This window comes from Pristis pectinata, chromosome 3, assembly GCF_009764475.1.
Source record: "Pristis pectinata isolate sPriPec2 chromosome 3, sPriPec2.1.pri, whole genome shotgun sequence".
NCBI classification, from domain to species: Eukaryota; Metazoa; Chordata; class Chondrichthyes; order Rhinopristiformes; family Pristidae; genus Pristis; species Pristis pectinata.
In genome coordinates, this window is record NC_067407.1 from 4,087,101 (window position 1) to 4,102,337 (window position 15,237).

Sequence of the window (15,237 nt, forward strand, 5' to 3'; positions counted from 1 at the left end):
TAGTGCAGAGTGATCCTAGTGTTGCTATACTGAGGTAGTGATTAGGGTTGCGCAGGTTAGTTCAAGAACTGAATGGTTGAAGGGATTTGGCCTTTGTTTCAACAGCATCAATGACAGCACTAGAACACTACCTGGGAATCATTAAACATGAGTTTTGTGTCATAAAACCTGGTTAACTTTATCTTTCCCCCTCTGACCTCTCAGCGTTTGGCTTCTTACACTGTTGCAATGAAACTAATGTTCCAACGAGGCATGTCACAGCCCTCAGTAGTCAACATTAAATTCAACAACATCACATCACCTTCCAGCTTGTATCCGGTTTATATCAGAGCTGTCAACTTCTGATGAAAAGTCAACAATCTGCCACATTAACTCTCCACAGCTGCTGCCTGACCTGCTGGGTATTTAAGGCTTTCTCTTTCATTTCAGATTTCGGGCAACTGCGGTGTTCTGTATCTCACTGTTCTCCCCACTCCTTCCTCTCCTCCCCAACATCCCGCTGCCTGAACCCACTCTCCATACATCCCGCACATACCCTCCCCAGAGGTGGGGGGGGGGCGTCTGGCGAGCTCGTGGGGTGGGCCCTGAGCAGCGATTAGACCTCAGGCAGTGCACCCTGCCCCCCTGCTCCCCCAATGCTCAGATGACTGGTTACAGTTCAACCAATGCCAAAGGCTTTTACATAGAACATAAAACATAGAACACAGAAGAGTACAGCACTGGACAGGCCATTCGGCCCACAATGTTGTGCCGATCTTGATAGCAATTTATACTAAACGTCCTCCTCCTGTGTATCATCCACATCCCTCCGTTCCCTTCATATTCATGTGTCTATCTAAAAGCCTCTTGTACTCCACCAAACTGCCTGCTTCCACCACTAATATTTATTTATTGGTCACATGTACATCGAAACACACAGTGAAATGCGTCTTTTTACGTTGGTAAGAATGTGCTGGGGGCAGCCCGCAAGTGTTGCCACTCTTCCAGTGCCAACATAGCATGCTACCCCTAGGCACCTACCATTCTCTGTGTAATAAACTTGCCCTTCACGTCACCTTTGAACATCCCCCCTCTAAAAGCATGTCCTCTGGTGTTTGACATTTCTACCCTGGGGAACAGATTCTGACTGTCTACCCTGTCTATGCCTCTCATAATTTAAAAAAAACCTCTATCAGGTTTCACCAGAGCCTCCAACACTCTGGAGAGAACAATCCAAGTTTGTCCAATCTCTCCTTATAGCTCATGCCCTCTGATCCAGGCAGCGTCCTGATGAACTTTGTCTGCACTCTCCCCACAGTCTCCACATCCTTCCTGTAATGGGGTGACCAGAACTGCACACAATACTTTTGAACAGTTGTTTCAATGTGTCTTCTTGTACTTGAGTAAGTCTCAAGAAATAAAATAAAATTCATTAGTAGATTTAAGAAAGAAGAAATTGAAACAAATGCATTAAAAAATCACAAACAGCACAGCTCCACAGACCCGGGTTCGATCCCAACCTCCAGCGCCGTCTGTGTGGAGTTTGCACGTTCTCCCTGTGATCGAGTGGGTTTCCCCTGGGTGCTCCGGTTTTCTCCCACATCCCGAGGACGTACGGGTCGGTCGGTTAATTGGCCACTGTAAGATTCCCCCATTGTGTGGGTGAGGGGTGGAATCTGGGGGGAGTTGTTGGGAGTGCGGGAAGAGTGGGATTGCTCTGTAAACCACCGTAGACGCACTGAGCTGAAATGGCTTCCTCCTGTGTCTGGAGGAAATACAGAAATGGGTGTGAAAGTTCCCAAAGGCATTGAACCCCATCACCTTCCAGTGCAGGAGGGAGGAGCTGCCACCCTCTGTGTTGTCCAGTCCAGAGTCCCAGCTCATAACCCTGCACCGTCATCCAGTTCGAGCAGAGACCCCATTTCCTTTTGAAAGTCAAAATCACATTTATTGTCATCTGCACAAGTGCATGTATGCACAGGTGCAATGAAAAACTTACTTGCAGATAAGATAAGATATCTTAATCAGTCATATGTACATCGAAATACACAGTGAAATGCACCTTTTGTGTAGCGTGTTCTGGGGGCAGCCCGCAAGTATCGCCACACTTCCGGCGCCAACATAGCAACAGCAACACAGGCACATAGTATCTGATACACAACATTCACAGAAAAACATGAATTAAGCATAAATTAAACATAAATTAAACACAATTTTTCCAATAAAGTACACAATTAGAACTAAAAAACCAAAGTCCTTTTTAGTGCAAAGTGATCAAAGTGGTCATAGTGTTTCTAAACTGTAGTGATTAGGGTTATGCCGGTTGGTTCAAGAACCGAATGGTTGAAGGGAAGTAGCTGTTCCTGAACCTGGTGGTGTGGGACTTCAGGCTTCTGTACCTTCTGCCCGATGGGAGCTGCGAAAAGATGGCATGGCCTGGATGGTGGGGATCTTTGATGATGGATGTTGCCTTCTTGAGGCAGCGCCTCCCGTAGATACTCCCGATGGTGGGGAGGGATGTGCCCGTAATGTATTGGGCCGAGTCCACTACGCTCTGCAGCTTAGTGGAGAGCAAATTGCCATACCAGACCGTGATGCAACCAGTCACTGCGCAATTGGCACTGTGCTGGATTCCTCTAGTCAGTAAGCCTCCCATCAGAGTTTACATGCCCTCTTCTCGTTACTACCATTGGGGAGGGGGTACAGGAGCCTGAAGACCCACACTCAGCGATTCAGGAACAGCTTCTTCCCCTCCGCCATCAGATTTCTGAACGGTCCATGAACCCATGAACACTGCCTCGTCATTCCCTTTTTTTGCACTATTTATTTATTTTTGTAATTTATAGTAACTTTCTGTCTTTGCACTGTACTGCTGCCACAAGACAACACATTTCGTGCCATCTACTGTAAGTCAGTGATAATAAACCCGATTCTGATTACCTGTGGTTTGGTCATCTTCCTTTTACCTTTTGCTTTCGCTCATTACCTTTTGCTCATCTTCCTGTTTTGAAGCACCTTAACAATTGGTTGACAACCAGATACAACCCACAGTTCACTGTTGATGGGATTTGATGGGATTACAGGGAGAATGAAATGGGATTAATGTGACTAGGTTGTTGAAGATCGGCATGGACTCTACAGCATCTCCACTGCAGCTCCGCTGATGATGACGGGGTTGTGTTCACCACCCTCCACTTCCTAAGTGTCGGAGCGAACGAGAAAGGCAACACAGAGTTGGTGTCCGAACAACGGGCGACTTATTGAAACTGGTGCGCAGCGGGAGACCAGACAAAGCTGAACTAGCCGAACACGATTTCGGGACAGCCTTGTACACCTCTCTGCATACGTGATTACACAGAAAACTTAATTAACTAAGTTTTGATTGTTACATTTCCCTGATTATGTCATTATCAAAGACCCCACCCACCCGGGACATTCTCTCTTCTCTCCTCTTCCATCAGGTAGAAGATACAGGAGCCTGAGGGCACGTACCACCAGACTTAAGGACAGCTTCTACCCCACTGTGATAAGACTATTGAACGGTTCCCTTATACAATGAGATGGACTCTGACCTCACGATCTACCTTGTTGTGACCTTGCACCTTATTGCACTGCACTTTCTCTGTAGCTGTGACACTTTACTCTGTACTGTTACTGTTTTTACCTGTACTACCTCAATGCACTCTGTACTAACTCAATGTAACTCCACTGTGTAATGAATTGACCTGTACGATCAGTATGCAAGACAAGTTTTTCACTGTACCTCGGTATAAGTGACAATAATAAATCAATACCAATTCCAATAAACAGAAGGCTTAACTGACAGTAAAACTAAGTGTTGATTACAGAATAAAACATTTAGTTATCTGTAAATCTAACTTAGTTAACAGCAAATCTAAGCTTGGCCACAATAGTGGCGTGCCGTAACATAGTCATCAAACTTCTGCACCACGGTGCAGTTACAACCTTATCGGTGATTCCCTGTGACCACATCAGCATGAGCTACATCCTGTTTCACTAGTTATTAACCCTCTCTATTCCTACCCATCCAACAACCAGCTCTTTCGTTTTGCTGTAACCCTCCCCCACCTCTTTAAAACTCCTTCCTCTCACCTTAAACCCATGCCCCCTTGCATCTGATACCCCGACCATGAGTAAAAGACTTTGGCTATCTACCCTATCTATACCTCTCATAATCTACCAGGTCACCCCTCAGCCTCCTTTGCTCCAGGGAAAACAAGCCCAGCCTGTCCGATGTCTCCCCATAACTAAAGTCCTCCAATCCAGGCAACATCCTGGTGAGTCTCCTCTGCACTCTCTCCAATGCAACCACATCCTTCCTACAGTGTGGTGACCAGAACTGCACCCAATGCTCCAAGTGTGGTCTAACCACTGATTTGCAAAGTTGTGACATAATGTCCCAAGCTTTATATTCCATGCCCTGACCTCTGAAGTCAAGCGTGCCACACCCCTTCCTCACCACCCTATCCACCTGTGCTATCACTTTCTGGGAACTGGATTTGGACCCCAATGACAGACACACGAACAGGCAGGAAATAGAGGGATATGGACCTGGTGCAGAGAGGTGGGATTAGTTTAGATTGGCATCATGGTCAGTGCAGACATTGTGGGCTGAATGGCCTGTTCCTGTGCTTCACTGTTCTATGTCCCTCTATTCATCAACATTCCATAAGATATAGAAGCAGAATCAGGCCATTCAACCCATCGAGTCTGCTTCGCTGTTCAATCATGGCTGATTTTTTTTTCAACCCCATTTTCCCGCCTTCTCCCCGTAACCTTTAACCCCCTTACCAATCAAGAACCTATGAATCTCTGCCTTAAATACACCAATGACTTGGCCTCCTCAGCCCTCTGTGGCAACGAATTCCACAGATTCATCACCCTCTGACTGAATTCATCCTCATCTCAGTTCTAAAGGGATGTCCCTTTATTCTGAGGCTGTGCCCTTGGATCCTGGACTCTCCCACTGATGGAAACATCCTCTCCACGTCCACTCTATCCAGGCCTTTCTGCATTTGGTAGGTTTCAGTGAGATCCCCCCTCATCCTTCCGAACAAATACAGGCCCAGAAACATCAAACACTCCACATACATTAACCCTTTCATTCCTGGGATCATTCTTGTGAACCTCCTCTGGACCGTCTCCAGGGCCAGTACATCCTTCCTCAGATAGGGGGCTCAAAATTGCTCACAATATTCCAAATTCCTTGGCATCCTACCATTTACTGTAAGTGTTCTATCCCTAATTGAGTTCCAGTCACAGGTGTTGAAATCTGGATGCCATCAATGAATTAGGAGCGGAAATTGGCAGTTGTTCGGCTGAGGTTCCGCTGGCAAAACACCCTCCAGCCTTTTCTGGCCTTACTGGCCATGTCAGTTGCTGTGAGCTCTGGGGAGGTTTGGGAAGCTTGTGAGAAAGGGAGGTGTCGTTTCTAAGCTGATTTACCTGGCTGGTCCATCCACATCATTTACCACCCCTCAGACAGTCAGTTCCAGATTTCAGCTGCCCTCTGGGGAAACAGAAGTCTTCCTCAAACCACCTGAAAATCTCTTACCCCTTACCTTAAAGTCAAAATTGAGTTTATTGTCATATGCACACGTACATAAGATATCTTTATTAGTCACATGTACATTGAAACACACAGAGAAAGGCATCCTTGCGTACAGTGTTCTGGGGGCAGCCTGCAGGTGTGTCCACATTTCCGGCACCAACATAGCATGCCCACAACTTCCTAACCCATACGTCTTTGGAATGTAGGAGGAAACCGGAGCACCCGGAGGAAACCCACGCAGACACGGGGAGAACGTACAAACTCCTTACAGATAGCGGCCGGAATTGAACCCAGGTCACTGGCGCTATAATAGCGTTACGCTAACCACTACACTATCGTGCCTGCCCGTGTACCATGCCTGTACATGTGCACAGGTACAATGAAAAACTTACCTGCAGCAGCATTGCAGGGACATAGCAGCACATAAGCAGCATTCACAAGAAAAACCATAGAACCATAGAACACTACAGCACAGAAAACAGGCCATTCGGCCCTTCTAGTCTGGGCCGAAATGTTATTCCCCTAGTCCCATTTACCTGCACCCAGTCCATAACCCTCCAGACCTCTCCCGTCCATGTATCTATCCAATTTATTCTTAAAACTTAAGAGTGAGCCCGCATTTACTACATCAGATGGCAGCCTGTTCCACACTCCCACCACTCTTTGAGTGAAGAAGTTCCCTCTAATGTTCCCCCTAAACCTTTCCCCTTTCACCCTAAAGCCATGTCCTCTCGTATTTATCTTTCCTAATCTAGGTGGAAAGAGCCTACTCGCATTAACTTTGTCTATGCCCCTCATCATTTTGTAAACCCCTATCAAATCTCCCCTCATTCTTCTACGCTCCAAGGAATAAAATCCTAATCTGTTCAATCTTTCCCTGTAACTCAACTCCTGAAGACCCGGCAACATTCTAGTAAATCTCCTCTGCACTCTTTCAATCTTACTGATATCCTTCCTATAGTTAGGTGACCAGAACTGCACACAATACTCCAAATTTGCCCTCACCAATGTCTTATACAACCTCACCATAACATCCCAACTCCTATACTCAGTACTTTGATTTATGAATGCCAGGATGCCAAAAGCTGCCTTTACAACCCTGTCTACCTGCGACGCCACTTTCAGGGAATTATGTATCTGAACTCCCAGATCCCTTTGTTCCTCCGCACTCCTCAGTGCCCTACCATTTACTGTGTATGTCCTCCCTTGATTTGTCCTTCCAGAATGCAACACCTCACACTTGTCTGCATTAAATTCCATCTGCCATTTTCTGGCCCATTCTTCCAGTTGTTCCAGATCCCCCTGCAAGCTTTGAAAGCCTTCCTCGCTGTCCACAACGCCTCCAATCTTAGTGTCATCAGCAAACTTGCTGATCCAATTTACTACATAAATTAAACATCAATTATACACAATTTTTACAAGAAATAACACAATTAGAACAAAAAATACAAAGTCCATTTTAGTGTAAAGTGATCAAAGTGGTCACAGTGTTGCTAAACTGTAGTGATTAGGGTTGTGCCGGTTGGTTCAAGAACTAAGTGGTTGAACTGATGTGCTCTGGTATAGACACCGCACTGCTAAGGGGTAAAGTTTCTCACTATCCACCTATCTATCTATCTAATTATATACACCTCTATCAGGGCCCCCTCAGCATCCTCCTTTCCAAAGAAAACAAACCGAACCTTCTCCAGTCTCACTGAAGTGGTCCATCCCAGGCAACATCCTGGTGAATCTCCTTGGCACCCTCTGCACTTCAATCACATCCTCCCTACAGTGTGGCTGCACATAGAGAACTATACCAGCTGTGGCCAAACTAACCGTTTATAAAGCTGTGGTATTCAGTGCCCTGACCAGTGATGGCAAGTCCCCTGTGTGCCTGCTTCATCACCTCTGCTATTGCATTCAAGGGTCCTTGGTCTCTCTGTTCCTCAGAACCTCCTAGAGCCCTTTCTTTTATTGTCTACATTGTAACCTTATTAGTCCTTCCAAAATACATCTCACACTTTTCAAGATTAAGTTCCAACATTCTCTGCCTGAGACCGCAAGTAACTACAGAGAGTTGTGGACACAGCTCAGCACATCACGGAAACCGGAGTCCCCTCCATGGACTTCTGTTTATACCTCTCGCTGCCTCGACAAAGCAGCCAACATAATCAAAGACCCTTTGCACCCCGGACATTCTCTCTTCTCCCCCCTCCCATCAGGCAGAAGATACAAAAGCCTGAAAGCACGCACCACCAAGCTCAAGGACAGCTTCTATCCCGCTGTTATAAGACTATTGAACAGTCCCCTAGTACGATAAAATGGACTCTTAACCTCACAATCTACCTCGTTATGACCTTGCACCTTATTGTCTGCCTGCACTGCACTTTCTCTGTAACTGTAACACATTATTCTGCATTCTGTTAATGTTTTCCCTTGTACTACCTCAATGCACTGTGTAATGAATTGATCTGCAAGACAAGTTTTTCACTGTACCTCAGTGCATGTGACAATAATAAACTAATTTACCAATTTACCTCCTGCCATTTCTCCCCTCATCTCCCCAATGCCTCAAAGTTGTTCTGTACCTGAAGACTAACTTCCTCACTATCAACAACACCACCAATCCATACCGTTGGTGAATTTATAAATCATTCCTCCTACATTCACATCCAGGTTGTTAATGGATATAACAAACGGTAAGGTCCCAGCACCAATCCTTGAGGTACAACACTGGTCACAGGTTTCCAGTCATGAAAACAACCGTCCACTACCGCCCTCTGCTCTCCATTGCCAAACTAATTTCAGATACAATTTTCCAACCTGCCCTGGATCCCTTGGGCTACAAACCTTTGCACCAGTCTCCCATGTGGGACCTTGTCAAAGGACTTACTGAAGTCCATGTAGACTACATCAACTACACTGCCCTCATTGATAGTCTGTTACCTCTCTGTAAAATCGTTAGAAGGAGGTGATTCAGCCAATGTAAACTCTGAGAAAAATCCCATCTCCGTAACCTAATCCCTGTTGCATGTCCGTCAACTTCTCCAATCAACACAGGCTCACCTCAAGGATGTGTGCTTAGCCCACTGCTCTACTCTCTCTACACTCATGACGATGTGGTTAAGCACAGCTCAAACGCCATCTATGAATTCGCTGATGACACCACTGTTGTCGGCAGAATCGCGGATGACAACAAGGAGGTGTACAGGAGTGAGGTAGATCGGCTGGTTAGGCGGTGTCACAACAACAACCTCACACTCAACGTCAGCAAGACCAAGGAATTGACTGTGGACATTAGGAATGGGAAGTCGGGAGAACACACACCAGTCCTCATTGAGGGGTCAGCAGTGGAAAGGATGAGCAGCTTCAAGTTCCTGGGCGTCAACAGCTCAGAGGACCTATCCTGGGCCCAACATATTGATGCAATCAGGAAGAAGGCACGCCTGCAGCTCTACTTTGTTAGGAGTTTGAGGAGATTTGGTACGTCACCAAAGACTTACAAATTTCTACAGATGTACAGTGGAGAGCATTCTGACTGGTTGCATCACAGCCTGGTATGGAGGCTCCAATGCACAGGATCGCAAGAGGCTGCAGAGGGTTGTAGACTCAGCCAGCTCCATCACGGGCACAATCCTCCCCACCTTCAAGAAGGCAGCATCCATCACTAGGGACCCTCACTATTTGGCACATGCCCTCTTCTCGTCACTACCATCGGGGAGGAGGTACAGGTACCTGAAGATCCACACTCAATGATTCAGGAACAGCTTCTTTCCCTCCGCCATCAGATTTCTGAACGGTCCATGAACCCATGAACACTACCTTGTTATTCCTTATTACATGCACTATTGATTTTTTTGGTAATTTATAGTAATTTCATACCTTTGCACTGTACTGTTGCTGCAAAACAACAAATTTCACGACATATCTTTATTAGTCACATGCACATCGAAACACACAGTGAAATGCATCATTTTGTGTAGAGTGTTCTGGGGGCAGCCCGCAAGTGTCGCCATGCTTCCGGCGCCAACATGGCAACTTCCACAACTCCCTAACCCATACGTCTTTGGAATGTGGGAGGAAACCGGAGCACCCGGAAGAAACCCACGCAGACACGGGGAGAATGTACAAACTCTTTATAGACAGAGGCAGGAATTGAACCCGGGTCGCTGCCGCTGTAATAGCGTTACACTAACCGCTACACTACCATGCCTGCCCAGTGATAATAAACTTGATTCTGATTCTAAATTTCCTGCCACCACGTAGTCTAAGGGTAATTTAGCTAATCCAATCCAGTCTAACTACCAACCTGCCACTGTGCTGCCCTCAATATCTGCCCTATTAGTTCTTATACATTTTTAAGTTCCCAAAAAAGGATTAGCACCTGCAGAGGTGCCACTCAACTGTTTGAGTTTCTTTTGTAGGGTAAAGAGGTTGATTGGAATTGTGTTGGCAATTATCACCTCATTAAAATGGTTAATTACCAGTTTAATTTGCTGCGGTGAATTTAATGTGTAATGTATCTGCAAATTCAGCTCCTTCTTAAAAACAACGGGAATGGTAAGGGTGCTGAGCGAAGCAATCTGTCGAGATGGAGCAGCAGGTTACATGTAAATTGGGAGCAGGAGTAGGCTGTTTGGTCCCTCAAACCTGTCCTGTCATTGGATAAAATCATGGCTGATCTAATCTTGGCCTCAGCTGCAGTTGGCTGGTGTAAAGGCGGGAGTAAAGGAAGTGTTTCTTTATTTTTAGTCTTCTATCCTGCTGTTATAAGACTATTGAATAGTCCCCTAGTATATTAAGATGGACCCTTAACCTCACAATCTACCTTGTCCTGGCCTTGCGCCTTATTGGAGATAAAAAAGTCTGCCAGCACTGCACTTTCTCTGTGACTGTAACACTTCATTGTACATTCTGTTATTGTTTTCCCTTCTACTACCTCAGTGCACTGAGGTGGTGAAATGATCTGTACGATCAGCATGCAAAACAAAGTTTTTCACTGTACCTTGGTACATGTGATAATAATAAACCAATTTACCAATTTAAGTCATGTCAGAGCGAGAGTGTGATGGGGAGGGAGGCCCAGGTGCTAAAAGACAAATCAAAACAGGAATTGAAAATCAAAAAACTGCAGATGCAGGAAATCGAAAATAAAAACAGAAAATGCTAGAAACATTCAGCAGGTCAGGCAGCATCTGTGGAGAGAGAAATAATGATTCAGATCAAATACCCTTTGTCAATTCTAGGGCTTGAAATGTTGGCTGTTTCTCTTTCCACAGATGCTGCCTGACCTGCCAAGAGTTTCCAGCATTTTCTGTTTTTATTGTCAAAAATAACACAAACGATCTTTAAAAGGTATTTTGACAGACACTTAAATAGACAAGGTACAGAGGATGCAGTCCTAATGCAGGCAAAAAGAATTAGTTTAGATGGGCAAAAAGGTCGTCCATTTCTATGACATTTGTTGACATATAGAGTCATAAAGTTGTACAACACAGAAAAAGGCAACTGTATGACTCTGTGACAATGTGCACAGTCTGTTTCCCAGTGTTGAGGAATCAAGAGCTAGAGGGCATAGGTTTAAGGTGAGAGGGAAGAGATTTAATAGGAACCTGAGGAGCAACTTAGTATTGGTTTATTATTATCACTTGTACCGAGGTACAGTGAAAAACTTGTCTTGCACACCGACCGTACAGATCAATTCATTACACAGTGCATTGAGGTAGTACAGGGTAAAACAATACAGAATGCAGAGTAAAGTGTCATAGCTACAGGGGAGTGTAGTGCAGGTAGACAATAAGGTGCAAGGTCATGACAAAGTAGATTATGAGGTCAAGAGTCCATCTCATCATATAAGGGAACCATTCAAAAGTCGTGTAACAGTGGGATAGAAGCTGTCTTTGAGCCTGGTGGTACGTGCTTTCAGGCTTTTGTATCTTCTGCCTGATGGGAGGGGGGAGAAGAGAGAATGTCTGGGGCGGATGGGGTCTTTGATTATGTTGGCTGCTTTACCGAGGCAGCGAGAAGTGTAGACAGAGTCCATGGAGGGGAGGCTGGTTTCTGTGATGGGTTAGGGTGGGTATTATTTTTAAAGTGGGTGGCGAGGGGTATTTTGAGAAGGATGAAATTGGTGGCAGTGGACAGCGTTGGTAAACAGGTGGACAAGAAGCATGGAATTGTAACAGCAGAAAAGCAGGCCATTCAGCCCATCGATGCTAGTGTGAGAGTTAGTGAGCAAGTGTTTTGTGGGAACAGGTACCAGGATTTGTGATGGGAAAATTGGACGAGGTGTCCACTGCAGAGGGTGCAGAGGTTCACCAGGAAGTTTGCTGGAACGGAATGTCTCAGATATGAGGAGACACTGGATGGTTTGAGCTTGTTTTCCTTCGAGCGGAGGAGGTAGAGGGGGGACCTGACTGAGGTGTACAAAGTATGAAATCATAGATAGAGTTAATATGATGATGTTGGCTGCTTTTCCGAGGCAGCGAGAAGTGTAAACAGAGTCCATGGATGAAATGATAAAATCATAGATAGGGGTAGGGAAACTTTCTCCCAAATAATGGAAAAATAAGACGGTTAGAGGGGATCTGAGGAAGAATTTTTCCACCCAGAGAGAGACTGCAATCTGGAATAGACTCTCTGAGAAGGTAGTGGAGGCAGAGACTTTTGCAACATTTAGGAAGTGTCTAAGCAAGCACTTGAGTCACCAGGGTTACAGACCATACTGCAGTCCATGAGCTTGGCGAGGCAAGTGCCTGCGCTCTTACTCCTAGCCTTCAACCTGTGCCCTCTGGGCTTAGACATCTCCATTATGAGGAAAAGCTTCCTACTGTCTACTTTATCAATGACCTCATAATTTTGTATCCCTCAATCAGGTCTCCCCTCAGGCCCTTCTGCTCCAAAGAAACCAAAGTCAAAGTCAAAATCGAGTTTATTGTCATCTGCACGAGTACATGTCTGTACAGGTGCAATGGAAAACTTACTTGCAGCAGCATCACAGGCACAGAGCATCAGATAAGCAGCATTCACAAGAAAAACAAACATTAAACATCAATTATACACAACTTTTACAAGAAAGAACATGTTGGTGCCGGAAGTGTGGCGACACTTGCGGGCTGCCCCCAGAACACTCGATGCAAAAGATGCATTTCACTGTGTGTTTCAATGTACATGTGATAGCGTAATGTTTTACAGTGCCAGCAGCCTGGGTTCAATTCCAGCCGCTGTCTGTAAGGAGTTTGTACGTTCTCCCTGTGTCTGCGTGGGTTTCCTCCGGGTGCTCCGGTTTCCTCCCACATTCCAAAGACGTACAGGTTAGGAAGCTGTGGGCATGCTGTGTTGGCGCCAGAAGCGTGGCGACACTTGCGGGCTGCCCTCAGAACGCTCTATGCAAAGATGCATTTCACTGTGTGTTTTGATGTACATGTGACTAATAAAGAGATCTATCTATCTATCTATCTAATAAAGATATCTTATAGTCTTATAAAAATTAGAACAAAAAATGCGAAGTCCATTTTAGTGCAAAGTGATCAAAGTGGTCACAGTGTTGCTAAACTTTGTGATTGGGGTTGTGCTGGTCGGTTCAAGAACCAAATTGTTGAAGGGAAGTAGCTGTTCCTGAACCTGGTGGTGTGGGACTTCAGGCTTCTGTACCTCCTGCCCGATGGGAGCTGCGAGAAGATGGCACGGTCTGGATGGTGGGGATCTTTGATCCCAGCCTCTTCAGTGTCTTCTCACAGCTGAAACACTCCATCCCAGACAAATCTGCTGCCCTGATGCAGGGCTTTGACCTGAAGCATTGACAATTCCTCTAACACCTCCCCAACGCACCCCCCTCCCCCCAACAGATCCCACTGAGCTCCTCCAGCAGTTTGTGTGTTGCTCCAGATTCCAGCATCTGCAGTCTCCTGTGTCTCCATCCTGTACAGTGGAACCACGTCCTTGAAAACATCCAGAGACCAGGTGGCATCACAGGAAAAGACTTAGGGATCCTCCTTATCTTTAGAGGTGAGCCTAAACGAAGGGAGGATTCTCCTGTGGGATGTGGTGGGGTGTCAAAGCCAGATTTGGGGAATGGACAAGCTGTCTTGATCACCACATTTCCCCTGGCATCTATGCTGCTGGTCTGAGAGTGGGGGACACAGTGGGACCTGAGGGGATGTCTTGAGTTAAAGGATCAGGAACTTGATGGTCACTTAAAACCTAACATCTGCCGCAAAACATGTGGCCACTACCCCAGGGACCCTGAAGGAATCATCAATGCTTCAATGAAACCTAACTGGGTAAATATCTGACTATTCATACCAGGTAACAGCTGTGATTGTGGGATGTGTGTCTGTAGTTATTAACTTGGTGTGGGTGTAAATGGCTACAGACACGACTGTAATTCAATGCTTTAATTTTCCTTCTCTGTTGGTTTCCTTGACTCCTGTTGAACCCTGAGACATGACAATGCTGATTTGAAGGAGCGTTAGAACGGGTGGGAAACGACAAACTGCTGGAGCAACTAAGTGGGTCAGCCGGCATCTGTGGAGGGAGTACCACAATGTGAAACATAGAATATAGAACAGTATAGCACAGAACAGGCCCTTTGGCCCACAATGTTCCTAGGCATTCATATCACTAGCAGAATCAGAATAAGATTTATTATCACTGACTTAACTGGCACAAAATGTCTTGTTCTGTGGCAGCAGTTGAGTGGAAAGACATAAAATTACGATTTAAAAAAAGATACAAAAATCAATAAACAGTGCAGAAAAGAAGGAATAACAGGGTAGTGTTCATGGGTTCATGGACCGTTCAGAAATCTGATGGCGGAGGGGAAGAAGCTGTTCCTGAATCGTTGAGTGTGGGTCTTCAGGCTCCTGTACCTCCTCCCCGATGGTAGTAACGAGAAGAGGGCATGTCCTGGATGGTGAGGGTCGTTAGTGATGGATGCCGCCTTCTTGAGGCACCGCTTTGTGAAGATATCCTCGGTGGTCACCTGGTCCCTTCACACTGGTGATCAAGATCAGCGCGTTCACTTTCTTAGGTGACTGAGGAGGTTCGGCTTGTCCACGAGGATTCTCTCAAACTTCTACAGATGCGCAATAGAAAGTATCCTGACGGGTTGCATCTCAGCGTGGTATGGCAACTGCTCTGCTCTGGACCCACAGAACCTGCAGAGAGAGGTAAACACTGCCCAGTCCGTCACAGGTGCCTCACTTCCCTCCATCCCATCCAGTTCACCTCCACCGTGCATTACTTCAGGAAGGCTGACAGTATCATCAAGGATGCCTGCCACCCTGGCCGTTCCCTGTTCTCGCTTCTACCTTCTGGGAGAAGATACAGGAGCTTGAAAGCCCGGACATCCAGACTCAAGAACAGCTTCTTCCCCACTGCTGTCAGACCCCTGAACCACTCACGTCTCTCACATCCCCTTTCCGGTGGGGCTGCCAAGGTCTCAAACCCTTATTTCCACCTCTTCTATTTATTCTGTTATTGTCACTGTAGCAATTCATTTTGCACGACTTCAGATCTTGCTTGTACTTGATTTTTACACCGTTCTGTTGTTTGGCGTTCGTCTCTGTATTTACTGTTGTATTTATTATTACCGTGTACAATGTGTCCTCCATGAGCTTCACACCAGCAAGGAATTTCATTGCACCCTGGCGTGTATGACAATAAACTAATCTGAATCTGAAAGTTTTTTGATGCAGAGAATG